This window comes from Crinia signifera, chromosome 12 (genome assembly GCF_055691185.1).
Source record: "Crinia signifera chromosome 12, ASM5569118v1, whole genome shotgun sequence".
NCBI classification, from domain to species: domain Eukaryota; kingdom Metazoa; phylum Chordata; class Amphibia; order Anura; family Myobatrachidae; genus Crinia; species Crinia signifera.
This window is the reverse complement of record NC_139228.1, coordinates 28,920,933-28,934,455: the sequence shown is the minus strand read 5'-3', so window position 1 is coordinate 28,934,455 and position 13,523 is coordinate 28,920,933.

The window sequence follows — 13,523 nt, the reverse complement described above, 5'->3', positions numbered from 1 at the left end:
AAACCCTTTTTGCAGAGGTCACACCCCCAGACACTTATGATGCAACTCCCAGGCCAGACACACAGCACTTAACCCAGGAACTCCCAGCATGCAGCTCCCAAGCCAGACACACAGCGCTTACCCCAGGAACTCCCAGCATGCAGCTCCCAAGTCAGACACACAGTGCTTACCCCAGGAACTCCCAGAATACAACTCCCAGATCAGGTACACAGCGCTTACCCCAGGAATTTCCAGCATGCAACTCCCAAGCCAGAAACACAGCGCTTACCACAGGAACTCCCAGCATGCAGCTCCCAGGCCAGACACACAGCGCTTTCCCCAGGAACTCCCTGCATGCAGCTCCCAGGCCAGACACACAGCGCTTATCCCAGGAACTCCCAGAATGCAACTCCCAGATCAGGTACACAGTGCTTACCCCAGGAACTCCTGGCATGCAACTCCCAAGCCAGAAACACAGCGCTTACCCCAGGAACTCCCAGCATGCAGCTCCCAAGTCAGAAACACAGTGCTTACCCCAGGAACTCCCAGCATGCAGCTCCCAAGCCAGACACACAGCGATCCATCATCGCAGTATGGCCTTGCAAATGCATACTGTGACACATACGTATTTGCAATCAATCAATAATCGATACTGTGTGAATTCGCAGCCATGCAATCAGGTCTAAATTACTCCCAGTGGTAGGAGTTGGGTGATTCTTTGTAACATTCCATGTAGCACCTGGCACCTGTCGCTGTGTAGAAGCTGGCACTGCCCCTGCAGCACTGCCAAGAGCCATTCTCCCTCCGACCAGCCTCGCACCTTCCTATGAAGCCACGTCAGGTGTCAGTCTGTCACACATGCGGCAACCTAATTAATTTACTGTGCACCATGACTCTGGGCACCCTTACTGGGAAATCCCCCCCAGTATGGTGATCTGTCTGAATCTTGTTTGGTCTACAAGCCTATTCTGCCACAGGTCCTTAGAAACGGATCCATGTCCAAGAGCTGCCTCAGAAGGGAAGCACACTGAATGCTGCTGTACATGAACCCAGTCTCTGGGCTCCAAGCTTTTTCTGCCATAAATCCATTATTGGGCTCCATGACCCTGGGCAGCCCTGCATCAATATCCATCTTCCAATTACCTAATGCAAGCTATTACTCACCACCCTCTAATATGGAGAACCATACCTCTGAGGGAAGCCTGGCATCATGCATGTTTGAAACCTAATCACTACATTATCTATAAAAATTGTAATTAAATAAAATCTCCTTTATCAGAGGTGGCCAAACTGATCCTCAAGATCTACCAACTGTGATAAGGATCTACCAGGACCAAGGAGCCTGGTCTAAGGATCTGATTGATGCTGCCACATGGTCTATGCTATGGCATTTCCTTTTTTTTATTTATGTTATTGCTGTCGATCTTTGACTTTCCGCTAGATTTTGTTTAGGACATGTCTTCTTTAAATATGGCAAAAACTATTAATTCATCTATTCTGTGCATAAGGTGAGGGAATGAGTTGTTTGTAGTAATATTTTTTTTTTTGTATTGTAGATTCAAAGCAAGATTACTAAGTCTCTCTGTGCGCACTATAAACTAGATGCAGCTAAACAATCACTGGTTACAGGTGATATCCAAAGACACCTTGAAGAAGAGCAAGTAGTAGTGAAAAAACAGGACAGTTCAGCGCTTCTAGCGTTCCCTTTTAGAAGATGTTTTTATGCACCATGTGTTTAATTATAGACAATAAAGTCACCACTCATCCAATGGCAAAAAAATGGTGCAGTGGTCCTTTAAGGATTGCCTCGGTCAATGATACAGCAGGGGTACAGGTCGCTCTCCTCCTCCAATAATGTTATACATGTATATATGGAGAAAAGAGAAACAAAAAATAGTGCATAACATTTAAAAAGATTAGCTTTAATAAAGGATTGCACTTACAATAAACATGAATTGGAAAGTATAGATCCATGGGGCGAAATGTAATAGGGTGCGATTTTTAGACTAAAAAAAAATCGCACCAAATCGCACCTTTAAAAATCGCGTTTTTTGCCGCGAATTCGCATATGTAATGAGATGCGAATTAGCGGCAAAAAATGCGATTTGCCGCGATTTGCCGCGATTTTTAGTCATGAAAATGTGCGCATTTTCAGTCATGAAAATGTGCGCATTTTCATAAATGCGATTTTGTTCCAAAAAAAAAAAGTTAAAAAAAAAACGGCGTGGGGTCCCCCCTCCTAAGCATAACCAGCCCCGGGCTCATTGAGCCGGACCTGGTTCCAAAAATACGGGGGGACAAAAAGCATAGGGGTCCCCCGTATTTCTGAAACCAGCCCCGGACTCTTGGACCGGTCCTGGTTCCAAAAATACGGGGGACAAAAAATCTGGGGGTCCCCCGTATTTTGAAACCAGCACCGGGCTCCAACAGCCCGCGGTGTCATGCCACAGCCGGGGGACACTTTTTATACAAGGTCCCCCGGCCAAAACATGAGCACCGTGGCTGGTCAGCCTTGGACGGGGTACCTGGAGGAGTGGGGACCCCCCCAATAAAGGGGTCCCCCCCCCCCAGGCTTCACCCGTCCAGGGCTGAAGCCCGGGGCTGTCACCGGCGTCCGTGGCCAGTGGACGCCGGCCTGATAGGGTTAAATTCATCATACATATCATTACATTGCTTTTTACCGGCGAACTACAAGTGCCAGCAGACCTCCCCCGCATGCTGGGACTTGGAGAACCACAAGTCCCAGCATGCGGGGCATTAATGGGCCCGCTGGGACTTGTAGTCCACCTGTAAAAAGAATGTTTATAAAAAACACACACACAGAGAAGTACAAGTTTATTACACACACACACCTCAATTTTACACCAGCGTTACTTACCATTCCTGGATCCAGCGCTGGTCTGGCTGCTTTACAGTCGGCTCCCCCCGAACTGACAGGCAGCGGGGAGAAGCGGCTGTCTCCGTCGCTTCTAACAGCCTCTGTAGCGCTGTCCGAGTGCTACAGAGGCTGAGAGCGTGATTGGCTGAGCTACAGTATGCGTCTCCATGGAGACGCATAGCTCAGTCCTGATTGGCTGAGCTATGCGTCTCCATGGAGACGCATACTGTAGCTCAGCCAATCACGCTCTCAGCCTCTGTAGCACTCGGACAGCGCTACAGAGGCTGTTAGAAGCGACGGAGACAGCCGCTTCTCCCCGCTGCCTGTCAGTTCGGGGGGAGCCGGCTGTAAAGCAGCCAGACCAGCGCTGGATCCAGGAATGGTAAGTAACGCTGGTGTAAAATTGAGGTGTGTGTGTGTGTGTAATAAACTTGTACTTCTCTGTGTGTGTTTTTTATAAACATTCTTTTTACAGGTGGACTACAAGTCCCAGCGGGCCCATTAATGCCCCGCATGCTGGGACTTGTGGTTCTCCAAGTCCCAGCATGCGGGGGAGGTCTGCTGGCACTTGTAGTTCGCCGGTAAAAAGCAATGTAATGATATGTATGATGAATTTAACCCTATCAGGCCGGCGTCCACTGGCCACGGACGCCGGTGACAGCCCCGGGCTTCAGCCCTGGACGGGTGAAGCCTGGGGGGGGGGGACCCCTTTATTGGGGGGGTCCCCACTCCTCCAGGTACCCCGTCCAAGGCTGACCAGCCACGGTGCTCATGTTTTGGCCGGGGGACCTTGTATAAAAAGTGTCCCCCGGCTGTGGCATGACACCGCGGGCTGTTGGAGCCCGGTGCTGGTTTCAAAATACGGGGGACCCCCAGATTTTTTGTCCCCCGTATTTTTGGAACCAGGACCGGTCCAAGAGTCCGGGGCTGGTTTCAGAAATACGGGGGACCCCTATGCTTTTTGTCCCCCCGTATTTTTGGAACCAGGTCCGGCTCAATGAGCCCGGGGCTGGTTATGCTTAGGAGGGGGGACCCCACGCCGTTTTTTTTTTATAAAAACACTTTTACACATTTTTATTAACAGAACCATGCACAGATCTCAATGATCTGTGCATGGTTCTGTCAAAATCGCCTGTCAGAACCTGGTCTATTTTTTTTGCGATTTTTGGTAACATTGACCAAAAATCGCACCCTATTACATTTGCGAGTTGTATACTTTATAATGGGAAAACATCTGGATGCGAATTGAAATGTGACTAAAAATCGCACTTAGAAAAGTGCGATTTCGCGGTAAAAAGTGCGATTTTTTACCGCGATTTTCAACCTATTAAATGTGCGATTTTCGGAAAATGTGCGATTTCGGCCGTTTTTGACCAAAAATCGCACATGTCTAAAAAATCACACCCTATTACATTTCGCCCATAGACTTCTTGTCCTACGGAGAACCACTTGGATTAGCTTTAGCCCTAGCAGCCATTGTTCTGTCCATCATTACAGCATTCATTCTGGGGATATTTATTAAATACAGAGACAGCCCTATAGTAAAAGCCAATAACCAGGAGCTTAGTTATATTGTACTTGTGTCTCTCATGCTGTCTCCCTTCTGTATATTACTGTTTATTGGCCGTCCTATGAAGGGGACATGCCTACTAAGGCAGGTGGCTTTTGGTACCATTTTTGCTATTATTATATCATCAATGCTCGGAAAAACAATCACTGTTGTGTTTGCATTTAATGCTATAAAACCCGGAAGCAGATTAAAGAAATGGATCGGATACAAGATTCCAAGATACGTTGTTCTCATTGGGAGAAATTCTAATATGTTCTGTATGGTTACTTTAATCTCCCCCATACCCGGACCGTGACACTAACTCTCAACCATCTGTGATGATATTAAAGTGCAATGAGGGATTTGCCCCTGCATTTTACATAGTGATTGGATACAACGCCTTATTGGCATCGGTTTTCTTTGTTGTAGCTTATTTTGCCCGGAAGCTGCCAGACATGTTTAATGAAGCTCAGCACATCACCTTCAGTATGTTGGTGTTCTGCTCTGTCTGGGTATCTTTCATACCGACCTATCTGAGCACAAAGGGAAAATACATGGTAGCCGTTTAAATATTTGCCATCCTGGCTTCCAGTTCTGGACTATTGGGCTGCATATTTATCTCCAAGTGTTACATTTTGTTTATATTTTTCCTGATTTGCAAAAAAATTGTGAATTAAAAGATAAGCAAATTTGCTAGATTCTCACCAGTTTGGCAAAATCGCAACCTATTACTTTTCCCAAAAAATTATTTATACACTGGTTTGGTTAAATTATTTTACAAAAATATGTTTTGACAAAATGATTCATAATGTTCTCCCAACTCTACATGAGCACTATCATTTTAAATTAACTCTAATAAAATCCCAATAACATTATTATGCCAGAGATTACAGATCAAATGCATATTTTATGCCAGGATAGAGCACACAGAATGATGAAACTGATTTATTTTTTAAATTATAACTCTACTACAGGTTGAGTATCCCTTATCTGAAATGCTCGGGACCACGAGCATTTTGGGTAAGGGAATTTTGCGGATTTCTGATTTTTTTCATACTTACCTGGTCCCTTGGCATTGCCCCAATGGTCCCCCTGCGGTGCCCTTATGGTTCCTCGACATCCACAGTGTCCCCTGGCATCCACGGAGGCCTTGGGATTCCTCTTCAGTGGCATCCCTTGTCCCAAGGATGCATTGCGTGGGTGCACAATGCATCTTTGTGACCGGCGATGCTGCTCTGAAGAGGAGTCAGATGGCCGCCATGGACACCGGAGGACAAGATATGTATACAAAAAGGTGCGGGGGGAGAAAAAACAACAACAACAAAAAAAGAAATATTCTGAAAAGTTACGGCTTTCAGAATATTTCGAATATGGGATATCCAGAGAATGGATACCCAACCTGTAATGGAATTCAAAGTATTTTTAAATTCATATAATTATATTAAAGTTTTATAGAAAACAAGGTAACCATTTGTGCTTCTTGGGGAAAAGCAGCTCTATTAATATACTAGAATTCGGTTTAAACTGAAGAGCACTAAATATAAAAAACCCCACAAAGAAAATAAATATAAATAAAATAAATTAAATAAAAACCCCACAAAGAAAATAAATATAAATAAAATAAATTAAATAGGGCAAGTGCAGTATCTCCAAATTCTCCAAAAAAAGCTGTAAACATCTGTGCCATGTATTTCATTTTATTTCATTTAATTTTGTTATTTTAATCTTATTTTCATTGTGTTGTTTTTTTTACATTTATTCTTTTTTTTATTAATTGTATTTTATATTATCTGTATTGTCTTTATCTATACCTATTTATTATATTATCTTTTAGTGCTCTTCAATTTAAACCTAATAATAAAGATTCAGTTATCTCAGCCATGAAACATAAAAAAGAAACAAAGGTATTTAATGCCAGTAACAAATGTTCAATTTGTACTATCAAATCTTCATTAATGTACTATCCTATTTATATGATTTGTTTTACATTTTTTGTAATGCTTTTTTAATATTTATCTCTATAATTATTTGCTATTGTTGTTTTATTAAATGACTTAATTTATATTCACAATTTTTGCATCAAACTTTTAGATTGTTTGTTTAAGTGCTAATAATACAGATTATTAGCTTGCCAAGATCATTTTTGGAATGTGCAGTCCACATTTCAGCTTTATTGTGAAATACCGGGCAAACATAAGAGACTTTACTGATGGCACAATCATTGCATATGTTGTACAATAACTGACACTTCAACACTGCAGCCAGCAGTTCATCATAATAATGTTGTAGAGGGGGTTACAATCAAATAAACTGGCCAGGCATTTAGATTTGACTGTGTTCTGGGAACATACTGTACAAATTATTACCATTGTATGCAATAAAAAAGCTTTTGTTGCGCTTCTCTGTTGTTTAACCTGAATATTAATATTAAGTAGGTTTTTACCTGTAGACAAAAAATGGTGTCTGCTAAGCCAAAAATATATTTTCGATCTTCTGACACCCCATCTTGTCACACACAAACTTTAACTTAATTGTAAGTGCACCCCAAAGTAGTCTTGGGCAAGACGATTCGTTGGAATGAGTTGAGCCGCACGGCTCAGCTCAGCTCAGTGTGTTGAGACAGTGACTCGGCTCTCGAGTCACTACTCATATGTAATTACAGGCACAGGGAGACAGTGCACAGCTCACAGCACACTCAGGGAGTAGCAGAGTCTCTGTCCCTCAGCGTGTGCTGTGTGCCGGCACACAGGAAGTTAGTCAGTGGCTGGGCTCATGAGTAGTGTAGAATTGCAGGCACAGGGAGACAGTGCACGGCTCCCAGCATAGACTTAACTTGGACTCAGCTGTTACTGCACTCTCCTTTCTCCTGCAGAGCCTGACGATTCAGAGAGGAGGGGCTGAGCTTACTATGCTATAATGCTGCTGCTGCTGTCTCGGCTCTTGCCACAGTGACTAACTCGAATCATGTATTCAGCTTAATGGTTCGAGTCACTGAGTCGAGGCAGCGATTCACTAGCCATCTCTACCCCAAAGATCATTTCATTATCCTAAAAAAAAAACAAATGTTTCATAAACATTTACTATTTGTGTTATGTTTGTGAATTAAATAGTCTCAGGTACAGTTTCTTTCTATGTACTGTGTTAGTGCTAGGGAACTCATAATATTATTGGGTGTTGAACAAATCTTTGCCTCACAAAATCTTACTCTACACAAAATAGGAATTATCCACTTATTGCACTATTAGCCAATAGCTACCATGCAAATATAATGTAAAAACACCTATGTTTCATTAAAAAACAAAACAAAAAAACAGCAGATCCAAATATTTTCTAAGAAATAATACTGGTTCCAGTGGCTTGGAAGCCAATCTTGCCAATGGTAAAGGATGTGGTGGGACCAAAACCACCCCAAACCTTTTTCTTAACCCATTGAGTGACACATGGCAGCTGATTGGCTGGAGCACCATTTATCATATGCAACAAGTGTTATCACTCACAATTAGTGTACGTACTGGTTGATAGATCTTGAGAATTGGCCCAACAAAAAGATACAAGAGTTATCGGTCTACTCCAGTTTTTGGGAGCACTACTGGTAGAAACAATTTCGATAAATATTGGGTCATACATGAACCAATAGTATTTATACCATTAAATTATCTATATATTACAATCCTTATACTCGGCACTCAGTCCTTAGTAAATAATTTATATTCCAGGTGCCCTCCCAATGGTTAGATAGATAATTGGTGTTATAGACGGCACTCACGGTCTTTCTGATGATTAACCCACACAAGGCATAGATAAGTTCAATGTTTCAGTTTTATTCAAACCTTTGTTGTTTCCAAACGAAAGTTTGAATAAAACCGAAATGTTAAACTTATCTATGCCTTGTGTGGCTTAATCATCAGAAAGACCATGAGTGCCACCTATAACACCAATAACACCTGTGACGTCATTAGCAGCCAGGCGTGAGGGCTGAGCGGGACACCATTACAAATGTGGATTGTTATATAAGGTATGTCTGCATTTGTAATTTTTGTATCCTGACGATAGTGCTAGTAAAGAGCACTGAAACATTGATCACCTATCACACTGTACTGTCGCTATTTCGATTGATTGAACCGAGTGCCGCACCTTCCTATTGTTTATACTGCTTTACCTCTAGAGCTGTGAAGGCACCGGACAAGCTGTTCCTGTCTACTGGGAGTGCCGGTCCCCCACCTTGCTATGTACTAACTGCTTTTCTAAAGTACCGACAGGGCACCCATTGTTGAAAGATTGACACCATTGTGGTCGGATTACCATCACCTATGCACCTTTGCCTCACTTGGGACATTCACCCTGCACCTGAGACTGGATATCAAAGCACCTGCATTGCCAAATCATCATGGCTAAAAATGCTACGGTCGATGCTGACATTCCGTTTCAATCCTCCTCTCTTTCTGGTGGGTGACATTTTTAGTTACACAGACACCGATGCTGAAGGCATACTTGAAAAGGATTGCCTTGAGGAATTACCTGAATCTGCTGCATTGGATATTGTATATAGAGATTTATAACGTTTAGAAAAACGTGAAATAGACTTTGAACTACATGGCATTTGTTTAATTTTCTCTAATATTTAAAACAGTGCTGTGAAACAATTGACTGTTTTTGCTTTTCAGTGTTCATAGCGTTAGCAAGCCCTTTTCATTTCACTTTCAACCTGTTTTCTGTTTATTGAGCTGCTATCCTCTGAGAGGCATCCAAATGGATCACTCCCAGCACCCCAATGGCAAGTGCATCACTTTCCGCATGCACAGATAGGACACCTGGCCCTATACCCAGAGGTCCAATTTCGTCAAAGGACAGCTCATGTATATGGTGGTAATGAACACCAATATGCATGGGGTGAGTGGTGGGATGCATCCCTCCCACGGTATGTACAGATCAGTGATATCAATGGGTAGTATTACAGCCAGTATAGAAAAGATGGGACCCACGCTTCCTATTAGGGAATGTATGATGAATTCCAAAATGTCCAAACATGGCTTAAATTCTGAATGTCCAATGAAATTCACTGATCCATAAAGATGTACCTCAAAAACAAAAATAGAAATAACTCATGGTGCAGAACTAGATACTTATATGGTAAATACATAAGGTGGGAAAATGATTGAGCTTCCATACTGTACCTCTTTAAGGCCTCACTTAATCCAAGTCAAGCAGCGTAGAATGGGCGTCATTTTTATTCAAAGAGATACAAACTGACATAATAATAAAAAGACTGGTACAGTACCTGGCCGTTTAAACATAAAGGCTTGTGTGTTGGCATATAGGAGATAGATGTAAAGCCTGGGTATTGCTCCATATAGGCCTCCAAACTTCCTAGTCCTAATGTTAAGTTCAGATAATTAAATGGCTGGAGGTACCTTATACCTGCTTATCTGGACCATTAAAACCTCATCTTTAGGCAGCCTAATGGCCCCCATACATTATGCTGACTTGTCCGATGGACAAGTCGGACCTAATTTCCCCTGAGATCCCCCAGCAGCTGCGCAGGAGAGCTCACTATGATTTGACACTTGATGTGTCAGTTTTTACATGGGATGAATCGCATGCGGGGAGCAGCGGGGGCAGGATAAACAAAATACCTGGGCAGGGTGGGGTCCAGGTTGCGTGAAGCGTCTGGGGGCTGTGGGTGCAGGGGTAGGCATTTCCTACTGTCTGGGAAGTGCGGAGTGAGCTGAAACTGCGGACAGTGGCGGCAGAGTTTTAAAAATTTTAATATAGGACGGCCGCTGATTGGCTGAAAGTGTTCTCTCTCTCCACCAGCCAATCAGCGGCTGGCCTATCTTTTGAATTTTCAAATTCTGCTGCCGCTATCCACAGAGTCCGCTCACTCAGCACTTCTCAGACACTGAGGACTTCCCGTTCCCCCTCTGCAACCACAGCCCCCAGGCGCTTCAAGCAGCCCGGACACCACGTTGCCCAGGTATCTTTTTTTTCCAAGCAGACTGCCCGCCCTACCACTGCACCCACAGCCCCTGGGCGTTTTGTACTGCCCACCCCTTCACATAGGTGTGTGCCAGTGGTGCATCCTCCGACAGATTGAACCTGCAGCAGGTTCAATCTGTAGGGTTAGACCCAATGCACAATACCGATGGGATTGAAACACATTCCTGTCAGATCTGTCAGAATTGGGCAAAATCAGCCCAAATCAGATATGGGTATGCGCATCTTTATCTTCTGATCTCTCTGGACCTTGTCTTTGGGCTCAAAGATTAAACTGCTTCAGATTCTTAGACCAGGCTCCATGGGCCTCCTCAGAAAAGAAAAAAAAGCAGTGTTGGTCCTTATGACAGTTGGTAGATCTTGAGGACCAGTTTGGCCATGCTTGAAATAGGAGATTGTATTAAATCACAATTTTTTTAGATAGTTTAATGATTAGCTTACCAACATGGAATGCATGGTGCCAGGCTTCCCTCAGAGTTATGGTTCTCCCTGTAAGAGGTTAGTGGGTAATATCCTGCATTAGGTAATAGGAAGATGGATATGGACCACGGGAGGATGGATGTTGCCAAGTGGTCCAGGCTCTCGTGTCTCCTTTTTCATAATTATCTTATGGCTTTCTATCTTTCACTTTCCACTAGATCTTGTTTATAATGGTTTTTCTTTAACGGATTTACATATGGCAAAAAAAGCTTTATTCATCTTTTCTTTGCATAAGGTTAGGGAATGAGTTGCTATATATAGTATAGCTGTTTTTGTGTATAGTATAATTTTTATGCTTAACCATTTATGTTAAGCCATACTAATATTTTGTATGGTTATAAAAGCCTTTTTGCTTATATTTATGAACTGTATATTACCTATTTTACACATTATTTATTATATATTTTTTGTTTTCATGTATAATTTGCAATTTTCTTTATTTATAATAATAATAATAATAATAATAATAATAATAATAATAATAATAAAAAGTAGGAGACGTTGGTTTACCAATAGGAGGCAGAAATGAGCTTACATATATGTGAAAATTTCCAAATTTCTTCTTTAAATTTTAGTTACCTATACAAATGTATACCTGCTATAAAAGAAGATGGTTGTGGTGCAATAATTTTCAACGGAAGGTGGAATTGTTTTTGACACATATGTAAAATTCCAAAAGTTTTGCAATTTCTACCTGAAATTTAGTTACCTATCCAAATCATCCAAATCATATCACTGTATCGTATGATAGGCATTTGAATTAAACAACATGAACAATAATATTAGTAGAAATGCATAAAGAAAAATACGTGAAACAGATGTTCCCCTTGGTGCAGGAAAGCATGTTTCTCATATTTTCTGTTAATAAACTCTGCTCTTTCATTTACACACGTGAAAATTATTGTTTATCATGACCGTAAATATAGTTTTTGCTCTCTCTACTGTATTCTCTATAAATGCAGACACTAGATACTGGTTTAACAGAGCACATTCTGTTCCTTGTGTGTGTAGCTGGCAGCAATTTCACTTCTAGACAGAAGAGGCACAGAGTTTCCGTTGTAGGGTATATCCACCTAGCTCGATGTTTTTGTCAGTATTTTGTTATATTGCACTCTGCATTTTATTTATCAATATCATTGGTAGGTCATGCTTTAATACAGTGGTTTCCAAACTCAGTCTTCATAACAGTCCATGTTTTAAGGATATCCATGCTTAAGCACAGGTGGGTTAATTTGTACCTCATGCTCTGGGACCCCATCAGTGAGAGGCAGAGGGAAGCATAGGATGAGGGGGAGGCAGATGCTAGCATGGGGAGGCAGTGAGTGATGGGGATGGCAGAGGTTGACTAGGGGTGGCAGTGGGTGGCATGGTGCTGTATAGGATGGCAGTGGGGGAAAGGTTAAGGCAGTGGCTGCATGGAAAAGCTGAGAATGACAGGGAGAGGCAGAGCGTGACAAAGGGAGTTATAATGTAGGTTGGAAGGGGGACTTTTCAGACTGCTTAGCTCACTGACTGAGAGACAAGAAAAATCATCAGCCTCACGGCCAGCAACATGGAGTCGTGACCTCATGCTGAGACGGTTGTGACCCATGCTGGAGTTAGAACCCACAGTTTTAGAACCACTGGATTATTCAATTTTATTAAAAGACTAAAGGCCCATACACACTGGGTGACTTTGAGCTGAAAGTCGCTCAAAACAGCAGGTTTGGGCGGCTTTCAGCTCAAAGCCGCCCAGTGTGTATGGTCTGGCGGTGAGCGCTGCTGCGCGCTCCCACAACATCGGTGGGAAAGTCGTTCATCTGCTAGTTATACCAGCAGATGAGCGGCTTTCAGGACGGCTTTGCATAGTGCTCTGCTATGCAACGCCATCCTCCCCCCTTCCGTCGACGCTGGGCAGGGAGAAAGCCGCTCAGTGTGTATGGACCTTAAGGAAAGGATAAAAAAAGCAGCACAATTTATTTATCTATCTATCTAGAATCCTTGCAATAATGTTTTTATAATTTATAATATATCGCTGGTCACCAATGAATATGTATTTTATGTTTCATGTCTCAATTGCTGAAAGTTTAGATTATTTTCCTAGCAAGACTTTTATATACTTTTAAGTAACACCTTTATTTCGTCAATGTTTTACCATTATGTTCCTTATTCCATTTTGTATATTTTATTAGTATTGCTTATTAGCACTTTGCACTTTTTCCCATAACCCCTTTACAGAGGGGTGGGATGACGGCTAACCTTAGACTTTTCTTTAAAGTGCCAATCATTTATGTTTTGCCACTTTAAAAAAACATTAGAGATCGACCTAAGACCCCATTATACTGTATATGCCCCTACATATCAATCTTGACCAGATTAAATTGGAGATTTAAAAGTAATGTGCACAAGGAATACACTTAAACATTCTATCAGCAGATGTGAGACCCATAGCATGTAAACGGTGTGCTTAAACTCTAAATAAACTTATCTAAAATAATGACTCGGAGACATAGGTTTGGCAGAATTGTTAGCTGAATTTTATTTAAGATGTTTAAACTAATTTTGATTTTGAATATTAATTAATTATTTTAATGGTGGCCAGAAAGAACGGCTTAAAGGGCAAATGAATGGCCTACTACCCACACCTTTAGATTATCGCTGCCA